We start from the raw sequence: 13,714 nt of genomic DNA, 5'->3' as shown, positions 1-13,714 counted from the left end.
ACCCATGGCATACAAAAAGAAGAATATTTGAAAAATGAGGCGCAAAAATTGTATTCCCTGACTTTATAAATTTATATTTGGAACCAAAAGAAACGCTCCCATTTATACAATGTGGTGAAGACCATCATGTCAGTATCTCATTTTGCGAACCATCAATGTTCCATATCATAGAGGGAAAAAATTATAATCTAATGTCACAGTGCATCGAGATGAAAAATACATTAAAAAATTACGCATTTTATATTTTAAAAAGTGTAATAAAAGCTTGTTGCTATCTAACCACACATTGGGGTGATCAACAGTGTTTCCTTCTCAAAGGAAGGGAGAAATACGTTGTAAGTAGCCCAGGGAATGAAATATGTTCTGAAAGACTTGCTGCATGCATAAAAGCCCATCAAGCATATACAGTGGTGAAAATTTTTTATGAACTCCAATCATAATTATGGAAATGCCATAGTTTTTCCATGATAACTTTCTTGAGTCAAAACCAGTCCTTCCCTTTTTTTTTTTTTTTTAAATCTCAATGGGGTTTATATTAACCAATTCCATGTCTTTTGACAACAAACTGATATATGAATTAGATAAACCATGAGTAATTGAGTCAGGGTTTGTGAAAAAGTTTTGCCTATTCTCTCCCAAATCAGTTTTTGCACCCATCTGTCTATCACTAGGACCGCTAATCCATTATTCTGGTCAATCAGTGTGGTGATTGAGTCAATCAACTCCCCCGCCCCCTTTTTTATCCTCTGTAGAGTTATGCTGTGGGAATGCTAAGTGTTCTTGAATTATTTGATCTATACAGTATTTATTCCCTATTTAATTCCCTAGACATATTAATATGTAGATACTAGGACAGGGGCCTGAGTCCAGCACCCCTGTACTAAATAAAGAATATACAGCCAGAAATGGACCAGTTTGGGGGTCAGACAACGCACCAGGACACATCTTTTGAATAACAATACTATATATTTATGAGGAACACAGAATTCACATACAGTTGCCCTAAGAATTCGAGGACCATTAACAATACTTATGACAACCATATGGAGTGTGGAATGTAGGTGTGTTAATGGGTGCAGGCCAGGGCTAAGCAAAAGAGGTGATGGGCTCAGGCAGCATTCTCTGTGCCTCTTGTTCATCCTCAAGGGGGCCCGATCACTCTCTGCCTCCTTCCGTGTGATGGCCCTGGTGCAGGCCTGCTATTTTGCAAAGACTGGTGGTAGCTGTGTATGATAAAAAGGATACTGAAGTGTCATAGGGGCGATACCCTGGACATGTTGCGGCTTGGTCTACTCACAGCTTCAGAACCTCCAGTTTATACAGGTCCCATTTACATAGCAGGTAAGATCCAGGAACGTCGACTAACTCCGGGACGCCTGTTCATTCAGACTATGAAGGCTCTTCCACAGCGCTGCATCTCTTACCAGGCTCCTGGGGACAGGTCTCTTTCTCTGCCCTCTCTCTTTTGCTCAATTGCTCCTCTCTACCTATATCTCTCCTGAACCCTCCTTCCGTGATGTCATCCTTCTTTCTATACTATCATCTCAGTCCTTTCCTGGGCTCATAGCCATTCGTCAGAAGGATGTTCATCAATATACTTATATGTCCATAGGGGTGTTACAAGTATTTGACCACTTCTGGAATGCTGCTTAATCTATTACAAAAATACCTTTCCTTTGTGTCTTCCCCACCTCATCTTCAAGGTATAATCCCTCTTCCTGATGTTTCTAAGGCATCGGCCATGTTTACTGTTTGCTGGCGGAAGCGCGCTCCTGCTCAGCACTGAGCCCCTACAGCCGCAATTAGAGCGGCTTTAGTAGGGGCTCACCTGAACTTCCGCGCGCTTGCGGAAGCGCAGGTCTTAGGGGAATTTAAAATTCCCCCGCTTGCCGGCACGACAGGCCGGTCATGTGAGCGGTTCACCCAATGAGGGCGAACCAGCTCCGTGACGTCACTGGCCCGCCCCCTGACGGCCCGCTGATGGCGCGTGCGGTAAGCAACCGCAAGGCCAGGGAAAGTACCCGCTTTTCCTGAGCCTCAGCGAGCAAGCAGGGAGCATAGACTCAGCCTAATTCTCTGAGAATTTTCTATCTTAAATGATGCCTTTGTGGTATTTGATAGAAAATAAGCTACCATACCTAAATACGGTTTAATCCAGGAGCACTTATTCTGCCATTCATGTAGTGCCACTTAGTGAATGTTGCTTGAAAGTGGCACTCTGTGAAGCGATGATTTCACTTAAAAAGAAAATGCAAAACTAACTTTGTCACTTTTAATACTGGAAGCTTTTGGTAAAATGTGCGTCACATTTCCCTTCAGCGAATCTGTGAGTTGATTTACTGTGTCAGTTTGCAAAATCCTTGAGGCAACTTGAGCATCGTCATAGTGCAATTATGATATTTTGTGTTATTGTTGCTGATGGGGGCAAAGGAGAGAGAAATTGGGTGAGACCTGTTGATGCAGTAATCACAAACGAGAACATGAAATGTAACCCGAATGAGAGGAAGTAGTAAACTGAAGCTGTATGTATGAGGCTATTGTGAGACAGACAGTGAGGCCTATTTCATTAAAATGCAATTATGGTGTTTCCGAGCAGGTTGGTGCCAAGTTGCATGGAAGCACAGGTTGCCATATTCCTTAAACATTTGTCACATGCCCAATCCATGAAGCATTTTTGTAGTGTTTTGTTTTTTTTGGGGGTGGGGGGTGTAATAGTAGTGCCAATTAAAGGTAAATACGAAATAAATTGTGTGTAAAATTAATTACATGAATTAATAGTGCTAAATTAATTAAGGATGGATAATAATTACAATATCCAAAAATGGTGATGAATGGTTATGTCTAGAAAGTGCACGTGATGTGTGTGGAATATCTACAGTACTACAAACACATACAATAAACATGTATAAAACCCCTCTTCCAAGTAAATGTCCAAGTAAGCGAATCTTTCATGATACCAAATACAAAAATATATATGTAAAATATATTATGATAGAACTATTAAATTAAAATAAAAACTAGAGCGGAATCACCTTGTACCGAGGGGAAAGATGAGTCAGCGGGCACTACGATGCAGAGAAAATCGATGAGGCTGGACTGTGCTGCAACAATTCCTTTATTCAAACATGGATAAAAATTGAGAGGAGGGTAGAGTGCCCCTGCACCTCTAACGCGTTTCACCTGCGGTCGGGCTTTTTCAAAGAGTAACAATACCTGGGCGCTGGACACTGAAATACTGGAAATAGACCGGACGTGACGTCACTCAGCCAATGAAATGTCTGTATACCGCAGATGGCATTGTGGGAACAGACAATCATGGCTGAAGTGCGCACGCGCGATATATGCAGGCATCACTGTCATGCGCAATGGAAGCTAAAGTTAAAAACAAAAATATGTACAATTTGCAATCCATTTTGTCATACATTAAGTTGCTATTAGTTAGTCTAAAAGCGCAATAAAGTCATATTTGAATTCTAATTAGATAAAAGTAGTGACAGTAGTACCAATACAATCTATGACTTTATTGCGCTTTTGTGATATGCACTGTATATATGGGAGTCAAAAATATAGATACTAATGTATTGGAAATATCTATAACTAACCCCTGCCTTTACTTGTTTTTAAATTTGTTATTGTAATCATATGTTTGCTATCCGCAGTTACTAAAGTAAATTAATCAGTGATTATTCTTGTATATATATGTATGTTACTCTTGGCAGTTGCGCTTTTAGACTAACTAATAGCAACTTAATGTATGACAAAATGGATTGCAAATTGTACATATTTTTGTTTCTAACTTTAGCTTCCATTGCGCATGACAGTGATTCCTGCATATATCGCGCGTGCGCACTTCAGCCATGATTGTCTGTTCCCACAATGCCATCTGCGGTATACGGACATTTCATTGGCTGAGTGATGTCACGTCCGGTCTATTTCCGGTATTTCAGTGTCCAGCGCCCAGGTATTGTTACTCTTTGAAAAAGCCCGACCGCGGGTGAAACGCGTTAGAGGTGCAGGGGCACTCTACCCTCCTCTCAATTTTTATTCATGTTTGAATAAAGGAATTGTTGCAGCACAGTCCAGCCTCATCGATTTTCTCTGCATCGTAGTGCCCGCTGACTCATCTTTCCCCTCGGTACAAGGTGATTCCGCTCTGCTTGCGTTCAGCTGGAGCACACAGACCTGGAAAAAACATGGACATATGTGAGTACAATACTGCTTAAAGTGAGCTGCCCCACTACCACTGGTTTATTTGTTCCTGGATGTACATGAGAGGTCTGAGGGGGTCCTAGGACTCTCTTCACCCTTGCCTAACTGTGGTTCATCTAGGGGTTAATGACTAAGCTCCAAGCATGTATCAAGGATAATCTGTGATCCGGTTTGCAGTGAAGAATTAAAACCATATATTTTTGCAAGAATGGGTACATGCTCTGCAGCACTAGTTAACTTTGGGGTCCTTACCTCAATATTTTCTATTTAAAATAAAAACTAATGCAATAAAATAAATGAGGCTGAAGGAAGAGGACACAAAGAGTACACACACATATAGGGTATGCACATTACTCCGTGTCCTAAAGGAGCAGACTGAGCAGAGGAAGAAGGAGAACCGTACGACCGATGATTCAAACTATGGTGCTGATGTCCAAGCACTCATTGAATCCACCAGGGGTCAAGGTACCCAGCTGGTAGATCCAATATTTTTCCCTCCTGCACAGAGCTTTGAATCTGTCGCCTCCTGGAACAAGAGGTGAAATGTGTTCCAGACCTATGATCTTAAGAGATGACGGATCTTTATTATGTATCAAATTGAAATGTCTGTAAATACTATGAGATATGTTACCATTGATTACATTACGTCTATGTTCCAGGAAATGAGTGCTCAGAGGCCGAATCGTGCGGCCCACATATTGGTGGCCGCAGCTGCATGATAGCATGTAAACAATAAAGGTACTCAGGCAGTTGATAGTGCCTTTTATTTTATATCTCTTCCCTTTAGTGAGTGATGAAAATGATGAATCAGTAATGATATGTTCACATTTAATGCATCGACTGCGTCCACGTTTGGAATTCCCAAGTGACCTAGAAAAGGCAGCATTGGTACAAAGACCAGAATTTCTAATTGTACTAGCTGCAAGTAGCCCTTTAAGGTTCCTCGCTTTCCTAAATAAAATAGATGACTTAACGGGTAACACGGGCCCCAAATGTGGATCGCATTTGAGTAAACCCCAATGCCTATTCAGAATGGCTTGAATAGACTTGGAAGACTGATTTAAAGTGGTAATAAATTTATAGTCACTTTAGAAACAGAAGTATTACCACCTCGCAAAGAATTATGACTCCCACTGATAGAAAGTGATCTCTTTAATTTCGATTTAGACAAAAATTCCGTTCTATGAAGCAATTGAACTTTATTAAAGGACTCGGCAACATGTTTTTTTAACTCAGATTTTTATTGATTTTTACCATCATACAGTAACGTGTATAAGTGTCTTTCACAGAGGTAACAATGATAACTCATAACACTCGCATTGAGCAAAGTACAAATCAAGAAACAAAAAAGAAGGGGGGTGGGGGAGGGAAGGGGAAGGAGAATCCATCTGTCCTCTCAGTCCTTTCCTTGTTCTTAATTGAATGATTTTCAGATTCCGGGGCTCTGGTCCGATCCCTCCGCGTTGTCCATATTTCTGCTTCTCACACTAAATCTTTGTAACGTGTAGCTCACCACAAACGAAGCGCGACCGCGGTGCTGAGGTAGGGAATTGATTAACGTCAACCCCCAGCTGCACAGGCGTGCCTAGGATGTAGATTGGTCGTGCAAGCCAGGTAAGGATTAGAGATGTGAGAATAGCTGAGGGTACTTGCCAGGTCAGGAGTGGAGAGTTGCGGATCGTCGGGGTGCGTAGCCAAGTTCAGGATTGGAGAGTAGCGGATCGTCGGGGTACGTAGCCAGGTTCAGGATAGGAGAGTATCGGATCGTTGGAGTACTTAGCAAAGGTCAGGACTGGAGACTGGAGAATGGTCGTTCGTAGCCGGATCAGGAGAGGAGAGGTGCGGAGTCCAAATAGAGAAGCAGGGTCAGGCAACAAGAGGTTAACCGGCAAGGCACGGCGTCACACTAGACTATGCTTAGCAATAAGAGTCTGAAGCAGGAAGGTATATATAGGAAGACCCTCCAATAGAAAGCCAGGGCGGAACCAGGAAGTGAAATCCAATAGGCTTCTGGTGCACACAGGTGTGCCCTATGATGCAGCCTGATCAGGAATGGAAGCCGGGACCGATCGCACACCGACCCGCGCGCGTCACAGAGGTCAAGGGGCGGGGCATAGAACGTGCGTCACTCCCACGCCCGTCCTGTCCATAATCAGAGTGGGGGTGGAGCTTGGAAGCGCGGCAGCGGAGAGGCTTGACGAGCGCACCCGTTGCGTGCCGGAGCAGGGGGCGGAGAGTTAGACCGCACAAGATCCGTGCACACGCGTAACTGGGCCACGAGATTGCGCGTCCTGGATGTCTGTCGCGAGAGGTTCTTTAAGGTGAGGAGACGGTCTACGGCCGCCAGGATGGCGATTCCTCACAGTACCCCCCTGTGATGGCAGCGGGGTGCCAACGAGTAATAAAGAAGTCACCCCCATTAGGCACCCCTTCAACCGTCTGGGAAGTGAGGGGTTAACCAGAAATGTACTTGTAATACACATGGTCCCCTACTTCACAACCAAAATGTATGTCCCTGTGGTTATCATGTTCCCACAGTTAGATTGATTACATGTATTTTTATTCCCGTGCCTCAGGGCAAAATGTGTTCTCTTTGCTGGTTGTATGTATTGTTCCAATTATCAGTGTTTGTACCCCTACAGTGTGTGCACCAACCACATACACTGGGATCAGGTCGGGAGGGAAAGGGTTAATTGTATTTACATGGTTATGGCCCTTTGTTCCCCTGCCCGCCTTTTCAGTCTCCATTTGCAGCCTGTCCATAGGCCGCCATTGGAGCTCCATGCAACCCTATGGAGATTTCACAGATTTGGGCCCGATACCTGAGAAGACCAGCAGGTGGCGCCCGAGAGGAGGAGCGGAGCTTCCCCATTGAAAGTGAATGGCATAATGTTTTTCAATGAGGATTCCTCGAAGCCTGCTCTCCAAGAACGAGTTGGATGCCTGCCAAACCGCAGCATCCGAAAATGGCTACTGTTTCATTGAAAAGAGCTTGATCTCTCAATTGGCATGGGAACTAGGCTACGGCCAAGTTCACCACCAATTAACGTGTAACTTTGTTCTAGGGCCGCCAGCAATAAAATTATTTTTGCCCCTAGCTCATAGGAACCCCCTTACTCGACCCCAACGGGGTCCAACAGTCAATGGCGGTGAGAAAGAGTCGCGACGACCATGAGGGTCTCATCATTGACCGCAATATCGGAGAAAAGCCGCGTGGCTTTCAAACACTAAGTCAGAAAGTGTGAAAAGTGTAAACCCATATCTCCGGTTCTGTAAGGACCAGAGGGCTGAGATTTGGCCACCATGTAGTTACTGCTCCGACATGATTGCATGGCAAATTCCAGCCCTCTCCAATCAACAGAACGGAGTATGGGTAACTGTGTAAAATGTGATTCTGCCATTGACTTCAATGGCAGAGAAATTCAATTTCAAACACGTCGGTTTAAAATATATTATTGTTATCTCCGGTTCGGTGGGTTGTAGCGAGCTGAAACTTGGCCACCATGGAGAGTCCCCTCCGGCATGAGGGTCTGGCAATTTCTAGCCCGCTCGGCCGAGCCGAACGGATTATTTTAATATATATATGATTGTGAAAATATACTGTATTTGGTGCTTAGTAAAAAACCCGCGAAAGATACTAGCCCCTGCAGTATGTTAATGATCAGGGGGCGAACGTATGTCTACACCAAGTCCCCTTGTCAAAGGCTCCCCCACCCTGATTAAGTATGCAAGGGCGGAGAAGAGCAGGACATAGGTACTTGTACTAAGTGTCATACTTCACACCTCTGTTCAGAGTTTCCCGGCCCAGACCCCCAGAAGGTAGACTTTAAGTCGCCATCTGATTAGTGTGGGGTGCTGAAAATGGGTCTCTGGCAAGGGGGATGTGCGCATGTGCCAGCTACCTGGGGGAAGGTACCAAAGTGTTTCCCACGTTAGCTGGCAACTGATACCTGATGCCTTGATGAATTGCTAATCCAGATCCAGATTACTTCATTGCCCATTCCCTAAGTAAGTGTAATGATCCTGTATGTTATTTGTACCATATTGTGTGTTCACCTTCCCTGAAGGAATAAACTTTCTTTATCATATTACGGTTGCATTCAATTCAACCCAGTTATCTTGGTGTATATTATAACCCTGCACAAGCTATCGTGACACCCCCCCTCTAGGAACGACCTCCAGGCGACTCCACGATGGCTTATCAGGGAATTTGGAATAAAAGATGCGGACCAGTCTGGCTGCATGAACCCGATGACTCGGCATCCAGGATCTTTCCTCCAAACCGAAACCTTTCCAATACACCAGATAATGCAGAGACCCTCTGGAGATCTTGGAATCCAAAATAGATTCTATCTCATACTTAGGTTGGCCTTGAACCATATGAGGAGAAGTGGACAGAACCGGAACTGAATAAGCATTTTGGACCACAGGTTTGAGAAGCGAAACATGAAACACAGAGGGGATTCTCATGGAAGGAGGGAAGGCGAGTCGATACGCAACTGGAATGATCCTCTCGGAGACAGAGAGAAAATCTGGGTGTGAATTTCATAGAAGGGATTTTCAGCCTGATATTCCTGGATGACAACCAGACCTTGTCGCCAGGTTTGAGGTCCAGATCAGGTCTGCGGTGGCGATCAACCTATTTCTTCTGCATATTGACTGCTTGCCTGATGTTGACCTGAATCCTTTTCCACAGGTCTTGCAATACTTTTATTCTGTCATCTGCCGCTGAGACCCCTGAGGAAGGTATAACAAGAGGAAGAGTAGATGGATTAAATCCGTAATTTACGAAGAAAGGAGACTCCACGGTAGAACCACTCTGTGCGTTGTTGTGGGCGAATTCTGCCCAGGGTAAGAGTTCAGCTCAGTCATCTTGGGAGTCCGATACAAAGCAGCGTAAATATTGTTCAAGAAACTGATTGGTCCTCTCCGTTTGACCATTAGTCTGTGGGAGGTATCCAGATGAGAAATGAAGAGTGATACTTAGCTGGAGACAAAACAAACGCCAGAACCGGGAAATGAACTGAGAGCCTCTATCTGAAACTATCACCAAGAGTACTCCATGTAAACGAAAAATCTCCCTGATGAAGATGTCAGCTAATTTGGGAGAATTGGGGAGACCCTTGAGGGGTATGAAGTGGGCTTGTTTTGAGAATCGGTCCACTACTACAAGAATCGTGTTCATGCCCTTGGAGATAGGTAAATCCACAATGAAATCCATGGACAAGTGCGTCCATGGCCGGTCAGGAACAGGTAGAGGTTGAAGAAGACCTGAAGGAAGTATTCTGGGCGTTTTAGTCCTGGCAGACGTAGGGCACGCAGCTACGAAATTTTTACGTCGTTTTACATTCCCGGCCACCAAAAAGTGTGAGAGATAAGATCTAGAGTCCTCTTGGTGCCGGGGTGTCCTGCCGATTTGGATGAATGACTCAACTCAAGGACCTTCTTACGCTGCAGAGAAGAAGTGAAGAGACAGTCCTGCGGTGACTTTGTTGACGGACAATGTCTTTGAGTGCTCCAAATGATGTGGCCGAAAGAATACATTTAGGAGACAGAATGGGTTTTTGTTGATCCTCAGTTTTGTCATCCAGAGAAAATTGATGAGATAAGGCATCAGCTTTGACATTCTTGGATCCAGGGAGGTAGAAAATTATGAAATTGAATCTAGAGAAAAATAGCGACCATCTGGCTTGAGGGGCTCCCAGACGACGTGCTCCTTCAATGTAAAGCAAGTTCTTATGATCCGTGAGGATAGTTATCAGATCTTCGGTACCCTCCAGAAGATGTCTCCATTCTTCAAGGGCCAATTTCATGGCTAGGAATTCCCGGTTCCCTACATCGTAGTTGCATTTAGCCGGAGATTGTTTTTTTTAGAAAAGAACGCACAAGGTTGCAACCTGGATAGGGGTTCTTCTTTTGGGACAGAACAACACCTACACCCACGTCAGAGGCATCAACTTCAAGAGTAAGTGTTTGGCGGGGGGGTTTGCCGACGGGGTTCCAGGGGAATATCCTCCTCGGGATTCGCCTTCGCACTTGGCTTCTTGGAGGGGGCTCCTTTACTCTCTCCCTTGGAAAACCCCTGAAACATCTTGGATGAATGGACTCGCAAGATAGCCTCTTGAGCTTGTAATTGATCCATTAGATGTTCAAAATTAAAGCGATGCTCCGTAGAAAGGGTGCAGCTGATCCTGATGGGGAGTCGTCTGCCTCGGACACCTGGATAACCTTTTTATTAATCAGGGTTCATAGGGCCAATTGAAGCAATTGGAGGAACTCCGATACTTCCTCCCCATCATCTTGTGTAAGGGCTTGAAACTGTGCCGTTAGAGCGATGGCATCGTCCTTTTTCCCGTAAACTTTGGTTAATGCCGAATTAGTGTTTGAGCGTCTGCCCCCGCATGACACTCACAGTAGAATCGCACCATATTGGTGGCTGGGGGCCACAGGCACTCCATGATCCGTTGCCTCTTGACTGCGTCAGAGCAGGACCATTCTGGAAGCACATGTACCATGTGGTCTCTCCACTCCTCAAACTCCTCTTCTCCCAGCGGCGTGGGCCAGACCCCCGAGAAGGCTTTCAGCATGCGATAGGGTTGAGTCGGGGACAGCTGACTTATCTTCTCTGGTAGCTGCTGTAGGACTACAACGAGTAGCTGAGCTCCATCCAAACTGTGAGAACTGTGGTGGCTCCAACCAGACCGTCAGCTGCCAGCTTTGCTTCGGCTATGACTTCCTGGAAGAGGTACAGATGTAAGCACCTGACGCTCCTCCACGCTAGGGATGAGACTAGGTGTTTCCAATTTGAGGCTTAGTTTGGGGTATATGAGGGGACCCATCAGATGGGGCTCCAGGGAGCTGCAGAAAATGTGGAGCTTTGTCCTCTGGTATATTACAGCAGCAGTTGACTAGAATCGTACTCCATAGGAGGGTTGTATCCCATTTTATATCTAAGCAAACCACGGAGACTGCTCCACATTGAGACATAGGTCAGGTAAGGGCAGTGACACTGGAACCTTAGCATCGCAGGACCCACTCGTGGACCCTCTGGCAGGACGGTAGGGACATGTTCCCTTCTTTAATCTGACGTTCTTTCATTTAGATCGGACACCCCAGGTCTGAATCTCAGCAGCGCCTCCAAATGTAACAGGTTTTCCTCGACCCTCTGGGAGATCACGCTATTACACAGTGTCATGTGCTGGTTACCTGCTGGCTCACAGAAGCTCTGAGTTTCCACCGTTGTTAGTGGGGAAGAAAAGACAGGCTTTTGGAGTGATGGTTGATTATTTCTCACTGGTGCGGCGTCTCCATCTCTTGCAGGCTCCAGTAGTACCGGAGGCAATCCCTGCAGGAGAACTCACTACTGATACTCCCCCTGATGAATTGCAGTCTCAGGCAGGGTATATAAAACAACTGGAACACTTTATTCTTCAACAGCAAAGAATACAGCATAACTGCCACACTTCTTGTCCCTCCTCCGGATGGTCCCTGGCATCAGACCCCAGACTAGGGCCCAAGAGTCTATCCTTGCTCTTCTCCTATTCCCTGGTGGAATAGGAGGTATTTGTCCTACTCCCCTAAGGAGGGGATGGAGGTGGTCAGAGTCCTGACTCCACGCTCCCTGCAACACTCTCTCTCAGGGAAGAGAACACAGACTACATTTGTATGTGCAGCCCCTTCAGGACCCTGGGGGAGGGTCCAAGGTCTGAGCCCTTGATTGGGCAGTACACAGGCCTTAGTCCGCCCCCCTGTCACTCAAGTGAGCTGCTTACTGCAGGGGAAAACCCGGATTGATCCTAACACTGCCTGCGCTAGTACCAGGGCTTAAGTGTTAAGCAGGTTTAGCATAAAAAGAATACATGGCTACCCATACATACATCTATATATAATCATATACATAAGCAAGCTAGCTATATTGCCTTCCTGTGGGTGATATATGGAATATCACAATTTAATATTAAGCTTGTGAATAATATTGTGTGGGACTCATGTCTAACCCCTCTCCCACTATTATGTATGTTTATGTCTGCCTGCATACTTGGTTTTCCAATGTAATAATATTTTGATTTTCCCCCTGTCATTTTTTGTTCTGTACCCCAAAAAGAAAACCTTAATAAAAAATTTGTGATAAAAAAAACATTGTGTAAGAAACTTTCTATTATTACACTAGGAAATACTGAGATAGCCATTTGCGAGAGAAAAATACATAAATAAATCTAGTTTAGTTTAAAACGTCCTTGCAAAGTGGATGCTAAATCTAAAAAATATATATGGTGACCAGATTTTGAAAATGAAAAACCGGGACACAATTTTTTTTTTTTACATTAACAGTTTATTTATTGTATTACACTTATACTTTACTACCATTAGTCCTTGTTACGTATGTGTGTGGTGTGTGGTGTGTGGTGTGTGGTGTGTGGTGTGTGGTGTGTGGTGTGTGTGTGTGTTGGATGGCCTCCCTAATCGAACAAAAAAAAGCCAGATGTGAATGACTTCTGTACCCCTTAACCATTGACAGGACGCCCCTCTTCACAATTTCTAAAGCAGCAATCTCGGCTGGGATCTTTCCTGATCCGCAGTCCCTCAAGGTACTATACTGGAGGGGAGGTGTTCCCTACCTGTCTTCCGATGTCTCCCGCGTGAAACTTGAGTCAGATCTGGAAGAAAGCAGGGTAAGTTACTTCGGTGTAGGTATACAGCAGTTAAGATGAGACAGAGAGGGAGACAGAGGGAGACAGGGGGAGAGGGAGACAGGGGGAGAGGGGGAGAGGGGGAGAGGGAGACAGTGGGAGAGAGAGGGGGAGAGACAGAGGAAAGAGAGGGGAAGAGAGAGGGGAAGAGAGAGGGGGGAGAGGGGGAGAGGGAGACAGTGGGAGAGAGAGGGGGAGAGACAGAGGAAAGAGAGGGGAAGAGAGAGGGGAAGAGAGAGGGGAAGAGAGAGGGGAGAGAGCGGGGGAGGGAGAGGGAGACAGGGGGAGAGGGAGACAGGGGGAGAGAGAGACAAGGGGAGAGGGAGAGGGAGACAGGGGGAGAGGGAGACAGGGGGAGAGAGAGGGAGAGAGAGGGAGACAGGGGGAGAGGGCGACGGGGAGAGGGAGACAGGGAGAGACAGGAGGAGAGAGACAGGGAGAGAGACGGGGAGAGAGAGAGAGACAGGGAGAGAGACAGGGGGAGAGAGAGACGGAGAGAGAGACAGAGAGAGAGTCAGGGAGAGAGACAGGGAGAGAGAGAGAGAGACAGGGGGAGAGAGAGAGAGACGGGGAGAGAGAGACAGGGGGAGAGAAAGAGAGAGAGACAGGGGGAGAGAGAGAGAGAGAGGGGAGAGGGAGAGACAGGGGGAGAGAGAGAGAGAGAGACAGGGGGAGAGAGAGAGAGAGGGAGAGGGAGAGACAGGGGGACAGAGAGAGAGGGAGAGAGAGACAGGGAGAGACAGGGGGAGAGAGAGAGAGGGAGACAGGGGGAGAGAGACAGGGAGACAGGGGGAGAGAGACAGGGAGACAGGAGG

The sequence above is a fragment of the Ascaphus truei genome, chromosome 5, assembly GCF_040206685.1.
Source record: "Ascaphus truei isolate aAscTru1 chromosome 5, aAscTru1.hap1, whole genome shotgun sequence".
NCBI lineage: Eukaryota > Metazoa > Chordata > Amphibia > Anura > Ascaphidae > Ascaphus > Ascaphus truei.
Note: the sequence above shows the minus strand (reverse complement) of the source record.